Source organism: Sabethes cyaneus, chromosome 2 (genome assembly GCF_943734655.1).
Source record: "Sabethes cyaneus chromosome 2, idSabCyanKW18_F2, whole genome shotgun sequence".
Taxonomy (NCBI): Eukaryota; Metazoa; Arthropoda; class Insecta; order Diptera; family Culicidae; genus Sabethes; species Sabethes cyaneus.
The window spans coordinates 222996076-223019516 of record NC_071354.1 but is presented as its reverse complement, the minus strand read 5'-3'; the positions used below and the strand labels follow the sequence as shown (position 1 = coordinate 223019516).

The window sequence follows — 23441 nt, the reverse complement described above, 5'->3', positions numbered from 1 at the left end:
CACTAGCCCGAATGTAACAGCCCGAATGTAACACTAGAACACGGGGGGCCCGCAGTGCATCATTAAATAAAAGCGAGAGTCCAAAAGGGATGCTTATGCCGGCGTGTTTGTTAAAATGAGTACGCGCGTATGAAGAAGTTAGCCCATACGAGTGTGGGCTTCGCAACACTGATCCGTAAGCAAAGCCTTGATGCTACGCTCGGTTTCAAAACTTATACTTCTGTTTTTATACAACAGACTTCACAGCCAGCCGATCAAAGTTGATAATTACGCTTCTAACAGCAGCATTCACGAAATCAAACTGATAACTAATGATTTTCGAACTCAGAAATTTTTGAACTTTTGATTTTGGTTAAGCCAGATAAGAGATATGCTTATCATAAGATATGGGACCTTTTTACTATGTTAGTAGCAAACGTTTCCTAGATGATTCAGGGCGAGCCGGCCGTAGGCAACGGCGTGTGTTCGCCGGTGACCCGCCGTCGGAAGCGCTGGCCACTGCGGGGGGCAGCTCCCCTTCAGAAATCACATCTGTTTAGGTCTAATCGTTTTTCTAGGTTAGTTTTCCCTAGTCCTCGCATCGATTCAATCTTTTGCGACTTTTAAACGCTTTTTGCGACTTTTAAACTGAATAAGCGGTGTTTCATTATTTATAGGCTAGGTTAGAGCGAGGCTAGTTTTCAAATAAAGTTTACATAACAATTAATAACAGCAGTTAAATTACTATTGTTGTAGATCTTATTCTTGAGTATTCTTGGAATTTAATAAAACCAAAAGCAATGTTGCAAATCGAACGAGAAGTCAACGATGCCTACTCGCACGCGAGAGAGTATGCGAAGCATAGTATTCAACGGTTACATCGCTCACGCAGTCGTAAAAGAAAAAGCCGCCGTTGCTGTGTGCAGACATTCTGCTACCCACACACTCGCGCACGCACACCCTCACATTGTCTTCCTGCGTAGCTTATTCGCGAGTCGAAAAACTCAAGAGCGATCAGCTGCCCGTGAAGCTAATGACGAACTGTGATACAAATTTTGCATTACTTTTTCTTTTCTTCGTCATCTTCGCCCTCGATTCTATTTATGGTCGGGAGTGCGAACCCTCGCGAGTAATTGGTATCAGCAGCTCGGGCTTCAACGACGAACGAGAGCGACGACCGTAGCTGTTAGCTAAACACACACTCGCAAAAAATCGTTGCAGTGCATGAATAAATAGCAACGAGGGTCCGAAAGAATGAGTACACGTCTGTGAGGAAATTAGACCACACGAGTGTGGGCTTCGCAACACCGATCCGAAAGCAAAGCTTGGGTGCTACACTCCGTACACCTTCTGTTTTTATACAACAGACTTCGTAGCCAGCCGATTCTGCAACCTTGCGGTTATGGAGCTCCTAATGTTACATTCGAGTTTGTGTTACATTCGGGCTTGTGTTATTCGGGCTAATGTTATAGAATCCACAATAGAAATGTCGGAATATGATAAATTTCAAAAGACTATAGATCCTAAATCCCAAACTTAAAATCGAGATCTTGCTAATTGTTACTAAACTCCGATTAGCAAACAAACAAGCAAAAGGACATGAAATAGATAAAAGGGTCATAAAGTATCACAACAGCGCATTGCAATTGTTGATTTTACAACCAAGAAAATCAGCAGAAGAGGCAAAAGCCTACCGTGGCTCACCGCGTCGCGGTTCAAAGTTATCCGTCACGCGTCAACCTTGAACGAGACGCCACCGCACCACCCACGTGCCGTGAGAACAACCATGCCTCTAGGGCTCTAGGTGCATTGTAAAGCAGCCTCAGCATCGTTCGCCTTAAAACGCGCAAAATACAAACCTCACCGCGCAATCAAGATGATCTCCATAAAATCTGTCGACACAATAAATTACTCCATCTTCATCTCTGGGCAGGTAGGTACCTACTTGATCTTCACCTTCCTTTGGCAGATGGAATCTGCCAACCAAGCAACCGACTAAGCAAAGATCGAGTAACATCCCAACTGCGCTGCCGAGTAGCTCCGCTACAAGCACCACGGACCGCTGTTGCTGTTGCGACCTCAAGTCCCAGAGGGGGTATCGTATCGTGTCGCATTGAAGCCACCAGCACTTGCCTGCCAGACTGACTCGATGGCTCGATGAACTCCCAGACAATGACTGCACTTTTTACATTGCAGATTTACAAGAGCTGATAATGCCTAACTTACTTGTACCGACATGCATACCGAATTGAAACTAGCGTTGTGACGTTGAAGTAGGTGGGTGGAACGAGGAGGAGGGGGAGGTGACTAAAGACCGAAAGGTGCTTAATTGTTTGGAGTCAGATCGGTATGGGCTTTAGCGCGGGCACGGGTCGTCTGTCTCCTCCACCGGTGGCTGGCGCAGGCTGGCTGGCTTTGTGAGCAGTTGATACTGTCAGCTCGATGTGCACCTCTTCCTCCGCGGCCGCCGACAACGTCGGTGGCATACGTTCAGAGCGAGTGGATGGAGAACTTGTGCCATTGTGTAATGAAGAAAAACGACGGCATTTTACAACTTAATAAACTGGACCGGTGAAGTACGGAAGGTCTAGCTAGGCTCTACACGACACGAATGGGTCCGTTGGGAAAATGATACTTTACCGGTGGTACGGTGAAGCGAGGCGGTTGAGAGGGAGGAGGCAGAAGGCAGAAGTTTTTCACCTATTGTGATGCGCTTTGATCATGGGTTGTCGAGTAAATGTTGATTGTTTGTTGTTTATAGTTGGACTTTGATTGTGTCTCTTTTTGTTATTGCGCTGAGATCGTTTGTTGGTAGATAACTTGATAGCTCACTTGTTCGTTTAAATATAGATGCTTTTAGTGTAAGAGGATAAACAGGCTTGAGCCTACAGTCAATATACTGACTGGATTCTATAGGCTTTGTGGTCGTAATGGAGTAGAATGGGCCTTCTTTGTCATAATAATTTTAAATTTCCCACTTGCTAGAAACTCGATGCCAGCTCACAGAAAGCGAATCAAATGCAAATTTACATTACAGTAAAGTAAATTCCTGGAAATGGAAAACTTTCCATTTGCTCGCAAACCTGACCAACAAAGACAAGAGACAGTAGAATTTCTTAAGAAAAAAAACACGATCAAATCTAAATCCCACTTCGCTCCACACGGACTTCAGCCGGGTTCCATGCCGAGCAGCATCGTAACGAACCCTTTTTCCGGTTCCTATAGTTTAGTGTATTTGCACCCAATCTAGGTGGGTGAATACGATTTTTCTTTCGATTCGACCACACGCAAAGCGCATTCGTAGTAGGTACACAGTTTCTTATCAAACATAAGCCTCGACGAGAGCAAACGCAAGCCAGGATCGGATAAATGGTGAATGGATGGGAAATTTGCGAGTTCCCCGGCAGAAAGCACAGCAGCCAGCCCGCCGAAGAAGGATGGATGGAAGTGCAGCTAAGCGCTAATTGCATCTATCCATCTTTCGCAATCATCTTTCGACGTTCGTTAGCAGATATCTGGTTGCCTTCCGCTTCGAAAGAACAATCCACTGTTTGCGTTTCTCCGTTCGCTCACCCACTGGGAACAGCGGTCCGGGCAGGAGTCAATGTGGACAAAGTCCACTTTTTATTTCGAAGAAATCTTGAAAACAGATTAATAATTCAATCTATCTAATTTCGGTAGCCATTTGTGGTTTGTATTTTTAATGTAAATAATACACCTAAATCTGTAGGCTCTATTTCGCTTTCGGAACTTGGCGTTCTGTTTTTATTCAATAGATTTTATAGTTAGCTATTAGAGTACAGGGCAGCTTTGTTATGTGCATTAAAGGTAATATTAATTTGATCACTCTTTATTGAGTTATTCTTGTACAACATATAAACTTTATACTATCTGTTTAGAAAATTTCAGCATATATTCAAATTCGCCCTGATTGAGATCATTCCATCCACTGTGTAGGATCTGTCGTCTACCCACCACCCCACTACTGCGTGAAAATGCTGAAAACCTTCCACGCGAACTGCGGCACTCGATGGATTTTAGAATTCTCCTCCAAAGCCGGAGTACTTGGTCGCCGGCCCGCTTTGTTGATCTAGCCAAACGTGAAGCGGGGAATGCTTTTTGCGGTGATTAAATTGATGGCAGACTTTTACTGCGAAAGCAATTTGCATTCTCGGATCTGCGCGAATTGTTATCATTTCGTTGGAATGAAGTTTTTAATTGGCGACTTTGAATCTCTGCCGATGAAATTTACTTCCTCGGGGTGCGGTGGTTCGGAGGCAAATTTTATCGCACTTTAACGAAGTGGTACTAAAAATGGCTACCAGCGTTAGCGTGACCATGATCGACAACTCTGCACACTTGCGTGCTTGTGCATTTTAATTGGCTCCAGTTGTGGAACTCTTTGGCAAAAGGATATGCTTTAATCCATATTTTTAATCGTGAATAAGATCCTAAACCTGGACGTTGGAGCTAAGAAACCATTCGATTCGTTTGAGTTAAACCCATTGTCCCAATTTAGAAAATCTTAGAATGTCCAAGGTCCGGCTAATCCTAATTCTCTATTCTATAGCTTTATATTACATACTTTAAATGCTATGCTCAAATCTATATTCCATAACTTTAGTTCTAAAATTTGTTATCTCAGATTTCAATTCTGAAAACCTAATCTCTTAAGGGCGAATCTATTCTTGAAGGTCGAAAAATAATGGATTTTTCTGATTTTCTTCAGATATTAGAAAGCTAAGTTTTGGAGTATTTTGGTTGTTGATTAAGGTATTTTTGTAGATATATTTTGTATGTTTTGGATGCAAAAATTAAAATTATTATACTGTTGGGTGAGGCCAAGAGGGAGACCATTTGTTGACTGAAGGTTTTGGAGCGTCTTAGTAGTGTGCGAAACCTGAAATTAAAGAAAAGTTAAACTATTTCTAAATTAAATTCCACTATTAATATTTATTCACGACAGATTCATCGGGAGAACAAACAGAAGACGACATAATGGTCTCTTTCGATGTTACGGCCTTGTTCCTAAGCGTCCCCGTGACAGAATCGATAAGCCTCTTGGAAGACTGGCTGTTGAAACAACATAGGGACATCAAATGGAGAAAAAAGGCGGGAGGATACTTGAAGCTGACACATTTGTGCATGGAGGAGAAATATTTCACATTTAGAGGAGACTACTACCAACAGTTGACAAGTGCACCGATGGGTAATCCACTGTCACCGTTAGTGTGTGTGTGTGTGTGTGTGTGTGTGTGTGTGTGTGTGTGTGTGTGTGTGTGTGTGTGTGTGTGTGTGTGTGTGTGTGTGTGTGTGTGTGTGTGTGTGTGTGTGTGTGTGTGTGTGTGTGTGTGTGTGTGTGTGTGTGTGTGTGTGTGTGTGTGTGTGTGTGTGTGTGTGTGTGTGTGTGTGTGTGTGTGTGTGTGTGTGTGTGTGTGTGTGTGTGTGTGTGTGTGTGTGTGTGTGTGTGAACCTATGTGTACAAATCAAATGAATTTTGAAACGAATGAAAGACGAACAATTTTTCAGCCAGTAGCAATTTTTTCATGAATTTGACCTTAACGAAAATAACCTAAGCGCTCTTCTAAAATCAAAAAGTTTTATTGATCGCATACAAAAGTCTCAACCTGCAGCGGACTCCTCTACGCCTTTACTTCACGTCCCCTTCTATTTCTTTGATTCCTTTGATAATAATTGACACACCAAAACTATTTAACGCCCAAGCATAATTCCTATACGAAATGGAATCGACAAAAAGATTATTAACCTTTCATAAATATGATTTGTAATAGCTGACTATTCAGTCATTTTATTGCTTAAACCATTTATATGCTAACGTTGGATTTTCAGATACATATCCGACGTAAAAAGAGATTAGATTCTTTTGTATTTGCTTTATCTATTGGATAGATGTGATGGAATAATTGCAGCATTTAGGCTGATCGTTAACCCATTGCATACCTAATGTTGGTTATTTTCTATTTTTACAAGGCCATAAAAATGGTTTTAATAGCAAGAATAACCATTCCATCCCTCCCATGTTACACATGGCGATTTCAATGCTTCATGGTATCTTCATGAACACGTATTTGTTTACCCCATAATAGAGACGGCAACATGGCGCTACTTGAGACCGAAAGTGTTATCGGTCGATAATCGTAATGGTTATGAGGATCGTGGTTGCGATGGATTGCGGACTTTATAGAGTACTAGCTGACCCGACAAACTTTGTATTGCCACAAATTAAACTGTGTTGTACACATAAATCGTGAATCTCGAATGGCCTTTGTCACAATCTCGAGTTTTGCAAGTTTCTGAGGAGTTCATGGGTGTTTTAATATACAAATTTTCCTCGCAGTAAAGTAGAAAACAACTCCCCCCATTGCTTAGCCTGATAAAATAAAGCGGATAGCATTTAAATATTCGCCATCATTACAAACCATTTCGCCGAATACCATTTTGTGGAACACACCAATTCTCGGTAGACCATAACGCGGAATATAGAGTTTCGCAGAATACCATTTCGCGAAAAACCTTATGCGGAATGTACCATTTCACGGCAAATCTTTTCGTTGAAAGTACCATTTCGCAGGGGTGACCCAACTGAAGGAAAATAACAGAGGTCAGTAGATCTAGGAAAATACATAAACCTAGATAGAGGTAATCTCTACGGGGGGCCGTCCCCCGCAGTGGCCGGCGCTTCCGACAGCAGGTTGCCGGCAACACTCGCGGTCTGTGGATGTTTCGTGCTGAATTATCTAATGTTACTATTGATAGTTTTTGGTGGTCTTGTTATTGACTAATGTTTTAAGCAAGAGTCTAAAATTTCGAGTTCGATTAATTTTTGCGCTACGCAAAAATTTCTGTTTTATTTGTATGAGAGTCGTTATCCCCCTACCACAGGGGTGAGGGGTTTCGAACCATCATTAAAAAAATTCCTTCCTCCAAAACCCCCACATACCAAATTTGGTTCCATTTGCTTGATTAGTTCTCTAGTTATGAGGATATTTGTATTTCATTTATATAGAAGTCCCCTCCCCCCCCCCCCAACAATTGAAGGGGGAGAGGGCCATAATTTCCCTCCTAAAGAGGAGAAGGGTCTCAATTGAACATAAAAAAAATTGCCTACAAAAACACCCACATGCCAAATATGGTTCCATTTGATTAATTAGTTCTCGAGTTATGAGGAAATTTGTATTTCATTTGTATAGGAGCCCCCCCTCCCCCTCTCCTAAAGTGGAGAGGGGTCTCGATTCACCATAGAAAAAATTCTTGTTTCCAAAAACACCCACATGTCCAATTTTGTTCCATTTGCTTGATTAGTTCTCGAGTTTTGCAGAAATTTGTGTTTCATTTGTATGGGAGCCCCCCCTCTTAGTGGGGCGAGGGGTCTCTGACCATCATAAGAACCTTCCCTGGCCCCAAAAACCCCTATATAGAAATTTTCACGCCGACAGACCGAAATCCATTTTTATAGGCATAGATTTCCAGCTTAAAACGCTGAAAAAAGTCATTTTCGTTTCGATTATTTTTGAATGGGATGAAATTTTACTGAACACCAGTTTTTTGTCAAGACTTGTATGTGTTAACTTGTCAAAAGGGCGTTTTTAGAAATGAGATTTTTTTTTCAAAAATCGTATCTTGAAAACTACTCATTCGATTAAAATGATGTCAAAGGAAAAGCTGTTGGAAATTAAGTGTATTTTCAGAAAAATAATTGTTACGTTCAAATATCATTGATTAACCGTCCTAGTGCATTGGGGTCGTTTTCGACCCAACGGCATACTTACAAAGCTTTATACTCAGTAACGGAACGAGCTCGATACATGAAATTTTCTGACTTTTCCTAACTTTTGGAAACTAGCATTGTGGGGGAGTTTCAGCTTTCAGCGACATCTAGAAGAGCCATAGCAAAAAAAATCAGAGGGGTTGTGAACAAAACACGACCGCATATATAGGTGACGCAGGACTACGTAAGTCTCTTTGTAGTAATAGTAGCATGTATTCATGCCTGTAATCATTCGATTCTTCATGTATACATGCTATATGCAACATATATACATGCTACATGCATTGTATGTAACATTTATCAAAGTAACATTGCATACGTTCAATTCTCAAAAGATTGTGAATTTGACAACAATTTAACAAAATCAAGAACACAAACTATTACTTTCCTGCTACCTTACTGAAATTAAAGATTGTTTTTATTATCCATGGTTTTCCACGTTGAAGGGATTTTACCAATTCAATCCTATTTTATCAACAGCACATCTTTTCACTACACTTCTAATGAAACGGCAAGCATGCGTATTCATACAGAGCTGTATTATAACCGAACACTACAGCTGTAGCACATTTTTCCAACACAGATATCAAATTCGCCGACGTTTAATCGTCTCGCAGTAAAGAATTTGCGATCTGTTGGGACAACGAACTTGTGTCATTTTTTCTGGCACACTTCCTTAACACAGACATCAGATTGGACTAGGTTTAATCGCGTTCGCAAGAAATCTGTTGGCTCGAGGGGGCTTTGTCACTCTCTCTGGCGTACTTCCCAAGCAAGGACATCAAAATGGTCTAGGTTGAACCGCGGTGTTATGAAATCTTGTTGAAATGAGGAAACTTTGTCACTTGTTTTGGCTTACTTCCCAAGCACAAATATTAAATTGGTATAGGTTTAGATCATCGTAAAGAATCTTCCAACCAATCACGAAGCGAAATTTCTGGTAAAACATAGGTTCATTATTTTCAATTTTTCAATAGTTTAACATCAAGAATCCATACTTTTCTTCATTTGGGTCAATTCTTAGAAGATTTTCCGATCGATTGGTGTAAGAATATTGAAAATCGATCGGAAAAACGCTGAGCTATTAGCGCTCAAAACCTTTCATTTTTCGTGACGCTCGCATTTTTCGATTTTTTGGAATGACACCCTATCTCAAAACTTGCCGTAAGACGTAGTCCTACGTCAAAAGTTACATATTAGGCATTGGGTTCGAAAACGACCCAAGTTTTGAAATTGCTCTCATTCATCCATTTTCAATCCGAATTTCGTTTTCTTTACCTCATATGAAAGGTACCTTATTTGGTACCGTTTTCTTTACCTCATATGAAAATGACCTTATTTTAATTCCAACAGTGTTATTTGATCAAGCCAATGTGATTTAATGTGACGCAAGACGTGTTATCCTAAAATACAAAAATGTTCCCGAAAACCGGGTACCGGATGTTCTGAGACCAATGCTGATGTGGCCATTTGCCTTCAAAATTGAAAATGGATGAATGAGAGCAGTTGCAAAACTTGGGTCGTTTTCGACCCCAATGCATAATATGTAACTTTTTTCTAATGCATTAGGAAGCTTAATAGGAAAGCAATTTAGTGGTACACTGGCTTTTCCGAATCATTTGCTATACAGAGCTGCTTACGATGGTGATTGGTGACGATCGCCAATTGGAAACTGGAACACGATACCCGACGAATCCGGCAACGACCTCAATCGTTGTTGCTATCGGTTTCAATTATATGCTTGCTGATGGCTTGAAAATATTGAAATATGATCTGCCCGAACTTCGTACAATTTTCGACCCGATACCTTACCGTTAGCGTAACCTAAGGACGACGCGGCACTGCTGCTGGGGTAACAAAAGCATTACACCGGTTGACAGAATGCGGAAAGGTTTTCTCATTCCATCGATATACAGGCAGTACGGATTTTGTACTTCTTTCTAGCTAGTCGGTTTGATTTGAATGAAACTAAAAAAATCAATTTTTAATACTGTATTGTGCATCAGAATTTAAACAATTATATAGGAGGAAAACCCACCTGGACCGGTGTTAATTCTGGGTCCCACCATCATTTATGGAACCCGCACTCTCGGCGGCGGCGGCGTATCTCTGAAAGCACCACCGGCCCCGACTCGATAATGATTGATTGGGGCACTGAAAACGTTTGCAAGTGAGATAACCACATTAAATCGTGCAAAGTGGAAAATGAGGCGAGCTACGATTCGAGTCGAGCTGCTGCATTTGGAATACCGATTCCTCCTCGTCTGTTTCAATTTAATTAAATTGTAAAGGTAATTATTTTGAACGAGTGTCATGTGCTTTACGGTTTCGTGCGTTCCACTGTGCGGCCGATGCGAAAACATCGGTTGGAATCAAGTATCAGAAGTATCCGGTGCACCCGCCGTTGGTTGGAATGGTAACCTGAAGTATACAGCAGTGGAGTATTTGGTTAATAATGATAAACGTTTCATAATTCAAAATTAAGAATTAAACATTTAAATAACTTTCTCGTTTAATAAAACTTACAGGTAATTTGTATTTCTATGAATAAAAAAGAAATTTATCTCTCACTCGTGTTTAAAATTCTACTAAGACACTGTGCTGAAGTTTTCAAATTTTCTGCCAAACAAGCCACCCCGTACGATACTCAACAAGCAACCATTTTCAGCAGAAGATTTACGGCTTTTCATATAAGTATACGAGTTTGACTTTGGCTAAAAACTTTCCTAGATAAATGCAAAGTGTAATCCACACTTACCCTTTTGCACAGCGCATTGCCTCCTCTTTCAGAGAGAAACGCATCGCATGATAAACGATAAACTCCTAGCCGAGGCCAGGCCAGGCCCCAACAGCTCAGCTCAGCTCCAGCTACCGAGTGTTTCAAGGCCCTGATGCAGATGCAGCTTTCGCGTTGTTGGCTTGAAGCGCGTTGCCTTCGCAGCAGCAGAGCCGAGCAGAGCAGAGCATCATTCCGCGCCGTGATCCGGATCAAAGCTGGCAAGCTGGCTGGAGTTCAAGTTTATGGCTGGCTGGAGTGGCAAGTGTGATAGAAGAAAAGCACTTTGCCGGTCTTCACATGAGCAGACATAAGCGGTCGGTAGGCCGGCTGGTGGGGCGGGCAGAAGAAAACAAGCGGTAGTGGTATGAAGTGGAACAACAACTCCGTTACGTCCGAGAGGTAGGGTAGAACTGATAAACCGGTACATGACGACGACGACGACGACGACGGCGACGACCACCGACGTAAGGGTAGGTCAGTGATACAATACAACGTCAGAAGCGTTGCTCTCGTGTTACCATGGCGGCGGTGGTAGTAGTTTTCGCTGAACTTGCAGGCTGTCACTTTGAACGTAGGAAGGTACAAGTGGGAATTGGTTGAACGACACCCAGCAGGCACTCGAACCCATACCGACACACGTTTGCTACACATCTTTACCGGATCGCATAAAATTGCTATATAACGACTATGTTTGCGATGGAAATAATGTGAAAATTGATTGATTTTTTATCACCCTTTGTTTTGAAGCATGCAGGAACAAGCAGTATTGTATAAATTAATATTGTACAGAAATCTCTATTCAGTTATTCTGTTTGTTGGTTCCAACAATCAAAACCTAAGCCACAAATGCTATATCGGGTTTATGTGGAAAACCACACAATCGATACCAATAACCACACACTGACTGCTCCGTGTCCTGCAGTTGCCTCAAACTGCCAACTGATTTTTATACCTCAATCAAACGACGATAAAAGTTACTTTAACCGTCCTTTTATAATTTAATGTATGTCACCTTTATCAGTCACACTAGAGAGACTTTAATTGCCATCTTTAGATCGCCTGTAGTTAATGTTTCCCTTAGTTAAATCTGAACGACTGCTCTTAAGTTCTCGGATACGCTTTATTCGATTTAATTTTTGCTTTAAAGTAGTTTTAATTATTACTCAATTCTAGCTTTACAATCGTCACCTTCGAAAAACCAACCTGTTCATTCAATCTCGTTCGGTCTCTGTTAGCGCCATTGTATTGAGCTTGTGGGAATAAAATTTTACTGCCGACCGGCCGGCAATTCAATGTTTTCAAGCACTAAATCAGCACTCAAAACTGAAACTGTTGAATGATTGTTTTAAGTAAACAGGTGAATGCTAAATTAAATGACGTTAAAAAGTATTAAAAATTGCAAAACCAGAAATTCTGTCTCAGCTTCTTTGGCTCGAGCAGCACGTTCCTCACAGTCATGTGGAAGATTTGTGTTCTTTTATAGCCAAACGAACTTTGATTACTACGTCCTATTTTTTCGAGTGCTTCAGTGGACTACTTTCTCTTCCGTTTTTAGTCATTGTGGGAGATACATTTAATATTTACTACCGGGTTGTCTTTAATCTGTAACTCACGAATGTGCAAAATTACCAAAATTGTCAAAGTTGCATACAGGAAGGCAAACAAGCAAGCAAGCAAGCAATGTTTCGCTCGTGACTTGATTCTTCGAATGCCGTATCCGCCTTTAGCCTATAATATCTTCGTACGTGGTTTTGACAAAGCCAAAAATAAACGGTGAATCGAAAGCGAATTTTTCGGTTTAACCAACGCACACGCTCTCTCTCTCTCTTAACTAGGTAATCCGACCGTAGAAGGGACGATTTAAAGTATGATTTAAACATTTGACATAAAAAAGTGTTACGAAGCAACGTAATAAACTATCGTGCTCTGAGATATCTTTCAGCGGAATGAACCTGTAACGAAAAATGGTAACGTTTTGCACGGTTATAACTCAGCCATTGACAATGGATTTTAGACATTTTATCAGTCGATCAGAAATTTTTCTATGCATTGATTAGTAGAGAAATATCCAGCGCAGTTAAGAACGAAAGAATCAGCCAATCGGATGTAAACATGCTTTTGCTTCGCAGGTCTGTTGCGACAATCTTTTACATTTGCGATTTTGTTTACTTTGACTCTAGAAAAATGTGACAGAATCATTCCTTCCCAACAGGTCAAGTGTTATTTATTTTGATAAAACCTAGACCAAGTTGATGTCCTGAAAGTAAACAATTTTATAAAAGTGTCTTCCCTCCCTACCCCTTCCCGACCAATTTTTTCATTTTCGCATTGAACCTAGACGAGCTCGATGTCCTGAATGTAAACCATTAATGAAAAGAGCGCAACCATACCTTCCCTTCAATTAAAGTCTTCCATGAAAACGTGGTAGATGGAATATGCGGGTTGACCGTTCGTTGTTACTCTCTCTCTCTCTCTCTCTCTCTCTCTCTCTCTCTCTCTCTCTCTCTCTCTCTCTCTCTCTCTCTCTCTCTTCCGTAACGGCAGAATGCCAAATACGGCCGAAAGGAAACCAAAGCCTAGGTGCTACATTCCGTTATCGAAATTTGACCTTCGGTTTTCATACTACAGACTTCGCAGTCAGCTGTTAGAGTAGAGGACAATTGCAGGGCCAGTTGCTACGATCCTATTGACTCCTATTCCTATATCCTACTGATCCCAGCCGTGATTCGAACATACGACGACTGGCTTATTAGGCCAGCGTCATACCTCGAAGGTAACTGGGAGGCAAATACGGCCAAAACAGCACGGAACAAAGTCAGCAAACGTTTTTCAGACACTCGTTTACGTAAATTTTCTTGGTTGACAGCCACTCCTGCCACACCTATAGATACCAGATATTGCTAAGCGAACTTCGACTGTTACAAATTCAATGTTTAGACGAAGTACATCTTTGTATACTCTTTGATAGCGTGAGGAAATCCTGATCAGGCACCACAGGTTTTTGTCATGAACGTGACAACACTCGGAGCAAAAGGTTCTCCCTGCTCTGCTCAATTCGTGAAAAATCGAAACGCGTCGGAGTTTGCGGCAAAATACCCTAAGGCGGCAAAGGCTATACTCGAATATCACTATGTTGAAGAAGCCATTCAGATAAAAGCATTGCACTTCAGAGCGGGGTTCGAGATTCGAAACTTCAGCTCGAACTCGACTGAAGTCCTACAACGCTTAGGAGACCCTTTTCGTCCAGAGAGTAAAATGATGGATCTGCAAAAATCGGGGTCCACGGAACGAATTCTTGGTCTGACTTCCCAGGCTTGCTATGATCGCGATAAAAACCGCAGTGGCACTTCTCAAGTCGCTTTCTATTGCCCGACTTGAGCTTCAAGTGGCACTTTTTGGAACTCGTTTGCTAAACGAGATTACCTTATCCGTTCGGTTAACAATCCAGCGCGGATTCCTCTGGTCGAATTCATCAACGGTGAAGTCCTACGTGGTTCCGTTCTGATAGTCGAAAATTTCATCAGTTTGTGGCATTTAGAGTTGGGGAGATTCTAAGCGTTTCAGAGATTGGAAACAACCCAGCTGTCCAAAAGCTGCCCACTGTATCAGCTGACACTATTTATCGACAAACAAGGGATTATTCGAATGAATAGCAGAATTGGGGCCGCATTTCATCCCCCTTTGGAGCTAAGTATCCCGTGATGTTACCGCCCAGTTAGCTTCGAGGTACGATCAGGGTTTCCACATGGACAGATTATTCTGTGTTTAACAGATATGTAAAAGAAATCTCCTATGTAGAATCTGTATGCATAGAATACAGATTTTCGCCAATTACACAGTTTAAACAGATTTTTGAACTTTTACAATCAGGGTGAAAAAGACGGGAATAGTCGGCAAAATGACTCTCCGTCTCTTTCACTCTCATTGTTTTGCATTAGACAGATTTTGACAGATGGTCAGGTCTTTCCAACAAAAACACAGAATTATATGTGACATCCCTTGTTCCTACTCGTCGATAGTTACCACCGTCGTTATCTGCACTGTAATAAAGAAACGGTGCTCAATGAATTGCGTCAGAGATTCTGGATTCCTCGGCTCCGCACTGTGATCAAACAAGTGGCGAAGAATTGTCAACACCGTAGGATCTACAAAGCAAAACCGAAAGCTCCGCAGATGGCGTCACTTCCCAGCATTCGACTCACCACCCTTTATTCAACCCTTTACCCACACCGGAGTTGACTATTTTGGACCGCTCTTGGTAAAACAGTCACGCAACCCAGTAGAACGATGAGAGTGCCTCTTTACTAGGGCTGTGCACGTGGAAATCGCACATAATTTATCTACTGAAGCGTGTGTGATGGTCATACGAAGGTTCACTGTATGCCGTGGAGCGAACAATTTGCTGGAAAACCAAAAACGGCAAATCAATGAATCCACTCCCGTGACCATTACAAATGTCACAACCTCTTGGCATTTCAATCCGCCGTCAGCTCCTCACATGGGCGGCTTGTGGGAGCGTATGGTATGCTCCATAAAGGCGGCCCTTGCGGTAATGGCAGATTACCCCCACCATTCAAGTGACGAAGTCCTCGAGACGGTACTAATCGAAGCTGAAGGAATCTTAAATTTCAGGCCACTTGCATACATCCCCGTCGAGCACTTTTCGCAACTTGCCCTTACGCCAAAAAGCTTTCTTCTTTATGGTATCGAAGGCGTCAATCAACCGACCATGGTCACAGAGAGAGAAGGACTAGTCCTGAGATCTAGCTAGAAAATCGCCCAGACTGGACAATTCCTCGCAAAGATTTTTCGTCGAATATCTTCCCACACTGACTCGTCATACGAAGTAGTTCAAACAAGTGAAAGCTCTGGAACCTGGCGATGTCGTCGTAGTGGTCGACCAGAAGAGTCAGAATGGCTGGATAGGTGACACAATTTTTGAGGCGATTAAAGTGTTAGAAGGTCAAGTTCGCAGGGCAAGGTTTTTTTTACCAGACCTGCTGTCAAGATAGCGCTGTTGGATGTTCTAGAACCTTCAGGAAGCGGTTTAAACAAAAAATCGGGATCCCCGGAACTCCACGGGCGGAGGGGGGGGGGGGGGGGTCTATACATTTAGTTATAACCAGTCCAATTTGACGTTCCGAAAGTGAAACGTCATAGAAAAGTGAGCGATCATTCTTTCCTTTTTTATTGCAAGAATTTGTTCGGAACTGTTGTCTTGCACGGAAACAGGGCTGAAGAGATATTTATGCATGTACCGTGACGCACCGATTCACAAAGCGAGGAAAATCAGAAATTGTCTCATTCGAGAATAGTTTTTGAGCGTTTCAGTTAGTTGCTTGCAATTCTTTGCCTAGTTTCAATTGTATTTCTGTCAAGTATGCAAATAGCTGTAAAATAGAGTATCGAAAGAAACTAGTGAGATGCAGAGGACGTTAGCTAATCGATCATTTAACTGGTTGTTCACATGTTAGTTGTAAGACAATTATCCTTCAAAATCAATCTATGACAGTTATCAACAATTTCGTGGAAATTGACGAATGCGAATCAGTGTTGTAAATGATAACCCAGATTGTTTGATTATTATTTTCTGTTTTACTAACAGTTGTGCGTTTAATGACAAATATTTTATGTTTTGAACGAGTTCCATAAGCCAATAAACGTATATCGTTTGTCAACTGGTGTGGAGTTTTCAGTCAGTTATCCAAAGTTACCTGGTGCTAGAAGCCAGGCAAAAGTCTTCAAAATACACCAATCATCGAAGTTTGTGGGACTGGAACTTGGTGGTTTAACTCTTAATGGAACTGGATGGATGGATGGAAACCAATTTTATGAAAGTGATAAAAAATGATAAACATGGCCTGTGCTCTGTTCCCTGTTACAGTGGGTGTCCAGAACTAGGCACAAACCATCATACTTTTTTCGGCTCGGGAATGAGGAAACAGGCCGAGCAGAACATACTAGAACGGGACGGGAACAGCGGGTGTTAGGGGCGACTGGAGAGTGGCAGCCCAAGACCGAGTAATGTAGAGACGGGTCCTGAATTCGGCATGGATTCGATAAGCGTATTGTCGCAGAAAAAGTACGTAACATGTCCCTGAAATTTCTGTTAAACTTTCAAATGTAGAAAAACGAAATCTGCATGTTTGCGTACCATTACGGATATGTATCACTGTTAGTAACTATAGGGGCATCACATCACTGTGTGCAGGCTCCAAGCTAATGGAAATTGTCGTGAGTGATGTAATTCTTTTCTCCTGTAAGAATTATATTTCTCCTGACCAGCATGGTTTCGTACCAGGACGATCAGTGGATACAAATTTGCTAGATTTTACTACATTTTGTATCAACACAATTGGCTCAGGTTACCAAGTCGATGCCGTTTACACAGATCTTAAGGCAGCATTCGATCGGATTGATCATGATATTGCTCTGAAGAAGTTTGCTAAACTTGGGTTTTCTCAACGTCGAGTCATACTTGAAAAATAGGAAGCTACAAGTTAAAATCGGATCATCGCTGTCTGATTTTTTCGTTAATGAAACTGGAGTTCCCCAAGGTAGCAACCTTGGCCCGTTGTTATTTTCACTGTTTTTTAATGATGTGACAGCTCTACTTAACGATAAATGTAAACTGGTATATGCTGACGACCTAAAAATATACGTCGCTGTGAAAAGCTTGGCCGACTGCTATGTTCTACAGTCTTTGTTGAAAACCTTTACCAATTGGTGCCAAGAAAATAGAATGACGCCCAGCATTAATAAATGTAACGTAATTTCATTCCACCGTAAACAAAGCCGTGAAGTTTTCGAATTTGACTATCGTATTAATGATCAGATACTTGAACGTGTGGACTGTATCAAAGATCTTGGAGTTTTAATTGACACAAGGTTAACTTTTCGGAACCATCTCTCAGCAATCATCGATAAAGCAAATAGACAACTGGGATTCATGTTCAAAATTGCCAGGAGTTCGACGACCCAAACTGTCTTCGCTCATTATACTGTGCACATGTCTGATCTCACCTGGAAAATTCTGCAGTTGTTTGGTCACCTTATCGTGCAAACTGGATCAATCGGATAGAGGCTATCCAACGCAAGTTTGTTTGGTACGCCCTTAGGCATTTACGGTGGAATAACCCACAGAATCTTCCACCATATGAAGCTTACTGTCAGTTGCTGGGATTGACAACCCTCGAAAAGAGAAGGAAGGTATACAAGGCTGTTATGGCAGCTAAAATTCTCACGTCAGAAGTAGATAGTCCCGCATTACTGGAACAATTACAGGGTATTGCCCAGAAACCTTCGTCAACGTAGCGGATTTCTGCATATGCCCATCAACCGTTTAGATTTCACGAAGAATTCTCCTATTCAATCGACGTGTGCAACCTTCAATGAGTTCTTCCATCTGTTCGAGTTCAACGAGTCGTCATCCGTGTTCAAACAAAAGCTGCTTAAGTTACTTAACTCATCTATTAGTTAGTAATATGTTCATTTTTGTTTATTGTGAACTAGCTGACCCGACAAACTTCGTATTGCCACAAATTAACCTGTGTTGTACATAAATCATGAATCTCGGATGATCTTTGTCACTATCTCGAGTTTTGCAAGCCCCCCAGTGGGCGGCGCCTCCGACGGCGGGTCACCGGCAACACTCGCGACCGGCTCGTCCTGAATGATCTAGTGTTACTATAGATAGTTTTTGTGGTCTTGTTATTGATTAATGTTTTATGGAAGAGTCTCGAATTTCTCGAGTTGGATTAGTTTTTGAGTTTCGCAAAAATTTCTGTTTTATTTGTATGAGAGTCCATATCCCCCTACCACAGGGGTGAGAGGTCTCTAACTATCATAAAATAAATTCAAGACTCAAAAATCTCCTACATGGTAAATTTGGTTCCATTTGCTAGATTAGTACTCAAATTATAAGGAAATTTGTATTTCATTTGTATGGGAGCCCACCCTCTTAAAAGGGAAAGGGGTCGTAATACACCACAGAAAAAAAATTCTGCCATCTAAAACTCTCACATGCCAAATTTGGTTCCATTTGCTTGATTAGTTCTAAAGTTATGAGGAAATTTGTATGGAAGCCCCCCCTCTTAAAGGGGAGAGGAGTTACAATTCCCCTTATAAAGAGGGAGGGGTCTCAATTTACCATAGAATAAATTCTTGTCACCGAAAACACCCACATGCCAAATTTGGTTCTATTTGCTTGATTATTTCTCGAGTTATGAGGAAATATGTATTTCATTTGTATAGGAGCCCCCCCTCCTAAAGTGGGGAGAGGTTCTTATTCATCGTAGAAAAAATTTTTGCCTCCAAAAACACCTACATGCCAAATTTGGTTCCATTTGCTGGAGTAGCTCTCGAGTTATAAGGAAATTTGTATTTCGTTTGTATAGGAGCCCCCCCCCCCCTTTTAAAGTGGGGAGGGGTCCCAATTCATAATAGAAAAAAATTTTGTCTCCAAAAACACACACATGCCAAATTTGGTTCCATTTGCTTGATTAGTTCTCGAGTTATGAGGAAATTGGTATTTCATTTGTACAGGAGCCCCCCCTCTTAAAGTGAGGAGGGGTCCTAATTCAACATAGAAAATTTTCTTGCCCTCGAAAACCTTCACATGCCAAATTTGGTTCCATTTGCTTGATTAGTTCTCGAGTTATGAGGAAATTTGTATGGAAACCCCCCTCTTAAAGGGGAGAGGAGTTATAATTCCCCTTATAAAGAGGGGAGGGGTCTCAAATTACCCTAGAATAAATTCTTGTCACCGAAAACACCCACATGCCAAATTTGGTTCTATTTGCTTGATTAGTTCTCGAGTTATGCAGAAATTTGTGTTTCATTTGTATGGGAGCCCCCCCTCTTAGTGGGGGAGGGGTCTCTAACCATCACTAAAACCTTTCCTGACCCCAAAAACCTCTACATGCAAATTTTCACGCCGATTGGTTCAGTAGTTTTTGATTCTATAAGGAACACAGGACAGACAGACAGAAATCCTTTTTTATAGGTATAGATTGACCATTACGTTTTATTTTGTAAATTTGTATGTGCGATGCTTTATCCTTAATTATTTTTGACTATTATTGTAGTTGTAGCTTTTATAATACGAAATGCTAGTTAAACGATACTGGGTTTTGTGCCTATTCGAGAATGACTCCACAATCGTTTTTTCTGATCAACTCGAACGGGCTTTCCTAGTCATTTACATTCATGTAGACTATTAGTCTGATGAATTACGTTATAAATAAATCACTGTAATATGAATAACTCCAAAATAACTCTTGATTATTTAATTTTTGAAGAGTTTTTCGAAGTTTGAAATTATTTTCTCCATCATTAGACGACATATGCAGACACGATTTGGCTACTGTGAATCAATTTTCGTGCCCTCACAATTACGTCTCAAGAATAAGGAAGCACACAGAAAAGAGCACATTCAGATGGGATGCATAAAGATTAGGTAATGTAAACTTAGTGCTGAGTTTTTTGTATTGTTGTAAAACCTGATTTAACATCGGCTTTATTTTCTCGTTTTGTTGTATTCATAGGACAAAGTTATAAAAATTTTATTAATCATTCAAGATGTGTGGCACTTCTCTACACATCAGTATAAAACTAAGTCCTTCAACTCTGCGTAAAGCTAGGTACAAAGAAGGATTAAATGATAAAATTAAATGATAGATTTAATATGCATCATCCCAAGGACACGAGAAGCATCCTACGATTTCAACAGGTGTCTCGGATTAACCAACCATCGATCGACAGAAAATAAATCCCTCGAATATTCCTTGTCACAACAAGGTCGTCATGTACGGAGAGAAAACAAGCCTACTTGGTAATCCTTTTCCGATCAGTGGAAAACAAACACCACTCAACAACAACACTGACGGACCCACACGCACGTAGATAGGCACCTATGCAGATAGGTAGGTACGTTTCACAGCTTCCACCGAACGAACGAACGAACGAACGAATGTTCCACACAACAGCCGCCAGGCACTGCCATTGACGTGTGAATGCATTTTCACAGTTTGTCCCATTGCAAAACGTTTATGTAAATCAAATGAGATTTATTTGGCTCCAATTTCGCATGCGATAAATTTAATTTCACTTTCCCGATAGCGTAATTCGTTCGTTCGTTCGCTTTTTTCATCAGCCGAGCGGAGCGCTGCGCTCGTTTGGAAATTTCACCGGATGAGAGGGGCGATGGGGGATGTTCTTTTCCGTTCTTTCCACACCACGGAGTCCACGTCCCTCTCGCTGCGCCGTTGATTCTGTGTGGAGGTTCTATAAAGTGTGGAGCAAAAAAAAAATTGCGCACGACATGGGTAGGTATACGGAACGGACCGACTGACAAATCGCCGGCGGTTGTTTGTTTTTATTCTTTGCTCGGCTGTTTTTTTGTTGTTGTTGTATTCCAGCGAAGCTTCTGACAACGTACAAAAATGCACTGCTTAAAACAATTAGTAATCGTAAAACGGTTTTGTTATTGTGCCACATTTGCATTTCTGTCAACTCGATAGCTCCGAAGTTCGTCACCCACCATGTGAGCCGTTCATATTTCGCGGGGGCTTACAGCTATGTGCGATATAATTATTTTTGAAGTTTGTTGACAGTTTTCAGGCTGCTGCATTTCACTGGTTGTACGCTTCGGGCTAGGTACACTGGGGTAAGAGCGAATTGGCTGTGACTGGTTCACCGGAATAAAACAAAAAAAAGTTTGTTGAATGTTTGCCTCTTACCCTCTCGGTCCACGCGGGTGACAACAAATGATCAGGCGCATTGTGTGCGTGGACAACGCCTTTTTGCATCGACCGCAGTTGTTTGTGTTCGACTTTTCCGGGACATAAACATACGTTTGTTTTTATCATTTTAATGTTACCGTTGTAAAACTTAATTTAATAATGTTGCAGCTAATTTGAAAACAAAATCGAAATCGTGTATGCCGTCATTTCGTTCGATTGTTTTCACGAAATGTCGCTGCCGTCAGCGTCAACATGGATTTTTGACTCGATTGGAATGTCGGCTGACGTCGGCTGGATCGCAAAGCGGCAGGCACCACAGCTCGAATGACGGACGGGCGGGTTGCAACCGAAAGCGTGCCTGCCGGTGCGGTGTCGGACGACGTACAATGTAGTTTATGATTATTGCAACTACATCAACAAACATGTCCAGCTTTGATTACACATTTGCAGATGCGGGCTTATTTGCACGCACGTGCTCGATAATAGTATTGCGGAATCGGATTGAGTAATTGGACTGCTAATCATGTCAGCCAGCTGGCCGGCTCAAATTTTCATGCAATCTTACACGTACCTGCTGCCGCCGGAAAACCGAATGCTGTCGAAATGGTTTTGACAAAACGATCAAACTGTATGTTTCCATATTTGCATGTCAATGCGACAGCATTCAAACGTATAAATAGTTTATGTCCGTTCGGACATAGAGCGAGCTTGACTGCCTAGCATGCCATTAAAATCCCAAACCCTTCAACTCGGCAAAACAACAACAGAAGAAAGAGTCCATACCCTGGTGAATTAATTACCTGACAATGGTGCTTTCCTGGAGTGAGTGAATTAACAGCACGACTTATTGCCGGCAACAACAAGCGTTGACTGAATGGGATGAAGCAAGAGTGTGTACAACAGTTACACGTCAAATGCTTTTCCGTTTCTTCAAATACACACATTCTACGATGTTCCTGTTCCTACCGTACACTGCACAGCGATGCTGGGCAGAACTATGTTGGGGGAATGCCCTACAGGATAGCCGGGATTGCGAGCAGTTGTTTCTTGATGCCGCTGCAATCAAGTTGTTTTCAGTTTTGCAACACTGTTGCCATGTCCCACTCAGTCAGCCACCCGCCCGTAGGGGCCTTGCCTGCATCGAAGGTTTTCTAGCGTGCACAGAAGCAACGGACACCGCCGCGCGCCCGTGGCAATTGCCGGTACGTCCCTTTCGTCGTCGCCGCCGTCCCCACCGCTTTATCATATTGTTTCCATTAGTCGAAATGAGCATTTCAGACAGACTGCGTGAAGTTGGATGCTTGTACGTAGGTACTGGAGGATCGTTGAAACGGTTGAAACAAGTGAGAAGGTTGATTTAAAATCTCAGTCTTTCAATCCAATTTCACGAACCGTTATTGTATTGTCGCTCTGAATTTTTAAGATGTATTTCCCGCTAGAATGCCAATGAATTGATAATTTATTTTACTTCAATCATTGTAATATGTTTAGTTGGTCGAAACGGAACGTAGTCCTACGTCAACTAACGCCTTCAAACTTTTTCAGAAAGGTAACTGGTACAGGGGGTCATTCCAAAAAATCTATCTCGAAAAGCGGTTAGGTTTTGAACGCTAATAGCTCAGCGATTTGCAAATCGGTTTTCAATATTTTTGCACTTATCGATCCGAAAATCTTCTACGCATCGACCTGAATAAACAATGCTATTGGTTGTTGAATGCGAACTAATGAAAAGATGAAAATAATGAAGCATTGCCCAACTGGAAACTCTCGCTTCGTGATTGGTTGGAAAAGTGTTAACGTGTTTTTAGAAAAAAATGACAGAATCTCCCCGTCCCAACCTATCGAAGATCCTCTTTACGGTGATTACCAGTTTGAAAACCGTTTAGTTGGTTTCGAGGTACGATGCTGGTCTAACAAACCAGTCGTCATATGTTCGAATCTCGGCTAGACTGTGCTGCTAGATAGAGTCAGTGAGGTTGTTGCACTAGCCCCGTAACTGTCCTGTACTCCAATCGCGACTACGAACCTGCACGATCTCTTTTACCTTCATGAAAGTGCTCATATATGAATGTGCGTGAAGAATGGTTCAAAATCTCTATGTTTCTTGCACTCTTTAACAAATTTCTATCCTTGCTTCACGCATATGCTAAAC

At 41.6% G+C, this 23441-nt stretch overlaps 1 long non-coding RNA gene across 2 annotated transcripts; it reads right to left on the bottom strand.

The window, feature by feature from the left end:
- Positions 1-3724: 3724 nt before the first annotated feature.
- Positions 3725-10914, bottom strand: LOC128734072 (uncharacterized). 2 transcript variants are annotated; one of them, XR_008411964.1, is made up of 4 exons: positions 10527-10914; positions 9807-10189; positions 9581-9736; positions 3725-4879 (listed from the first exon to the last, which is right to left on the bottom strand). It is a non-coding gene; the product is annotated as an uncharacterized LOC128734072 (long non-coding RNA). The 2 variants fall into 2 exon arrangements; XR_008411963.1 differs by lacking the exon at positions 3725-4879 and having other exon boundaries at positions 8777-9736.
- Positions 10915-23441: the final 12527 nt, after the last annotated feature.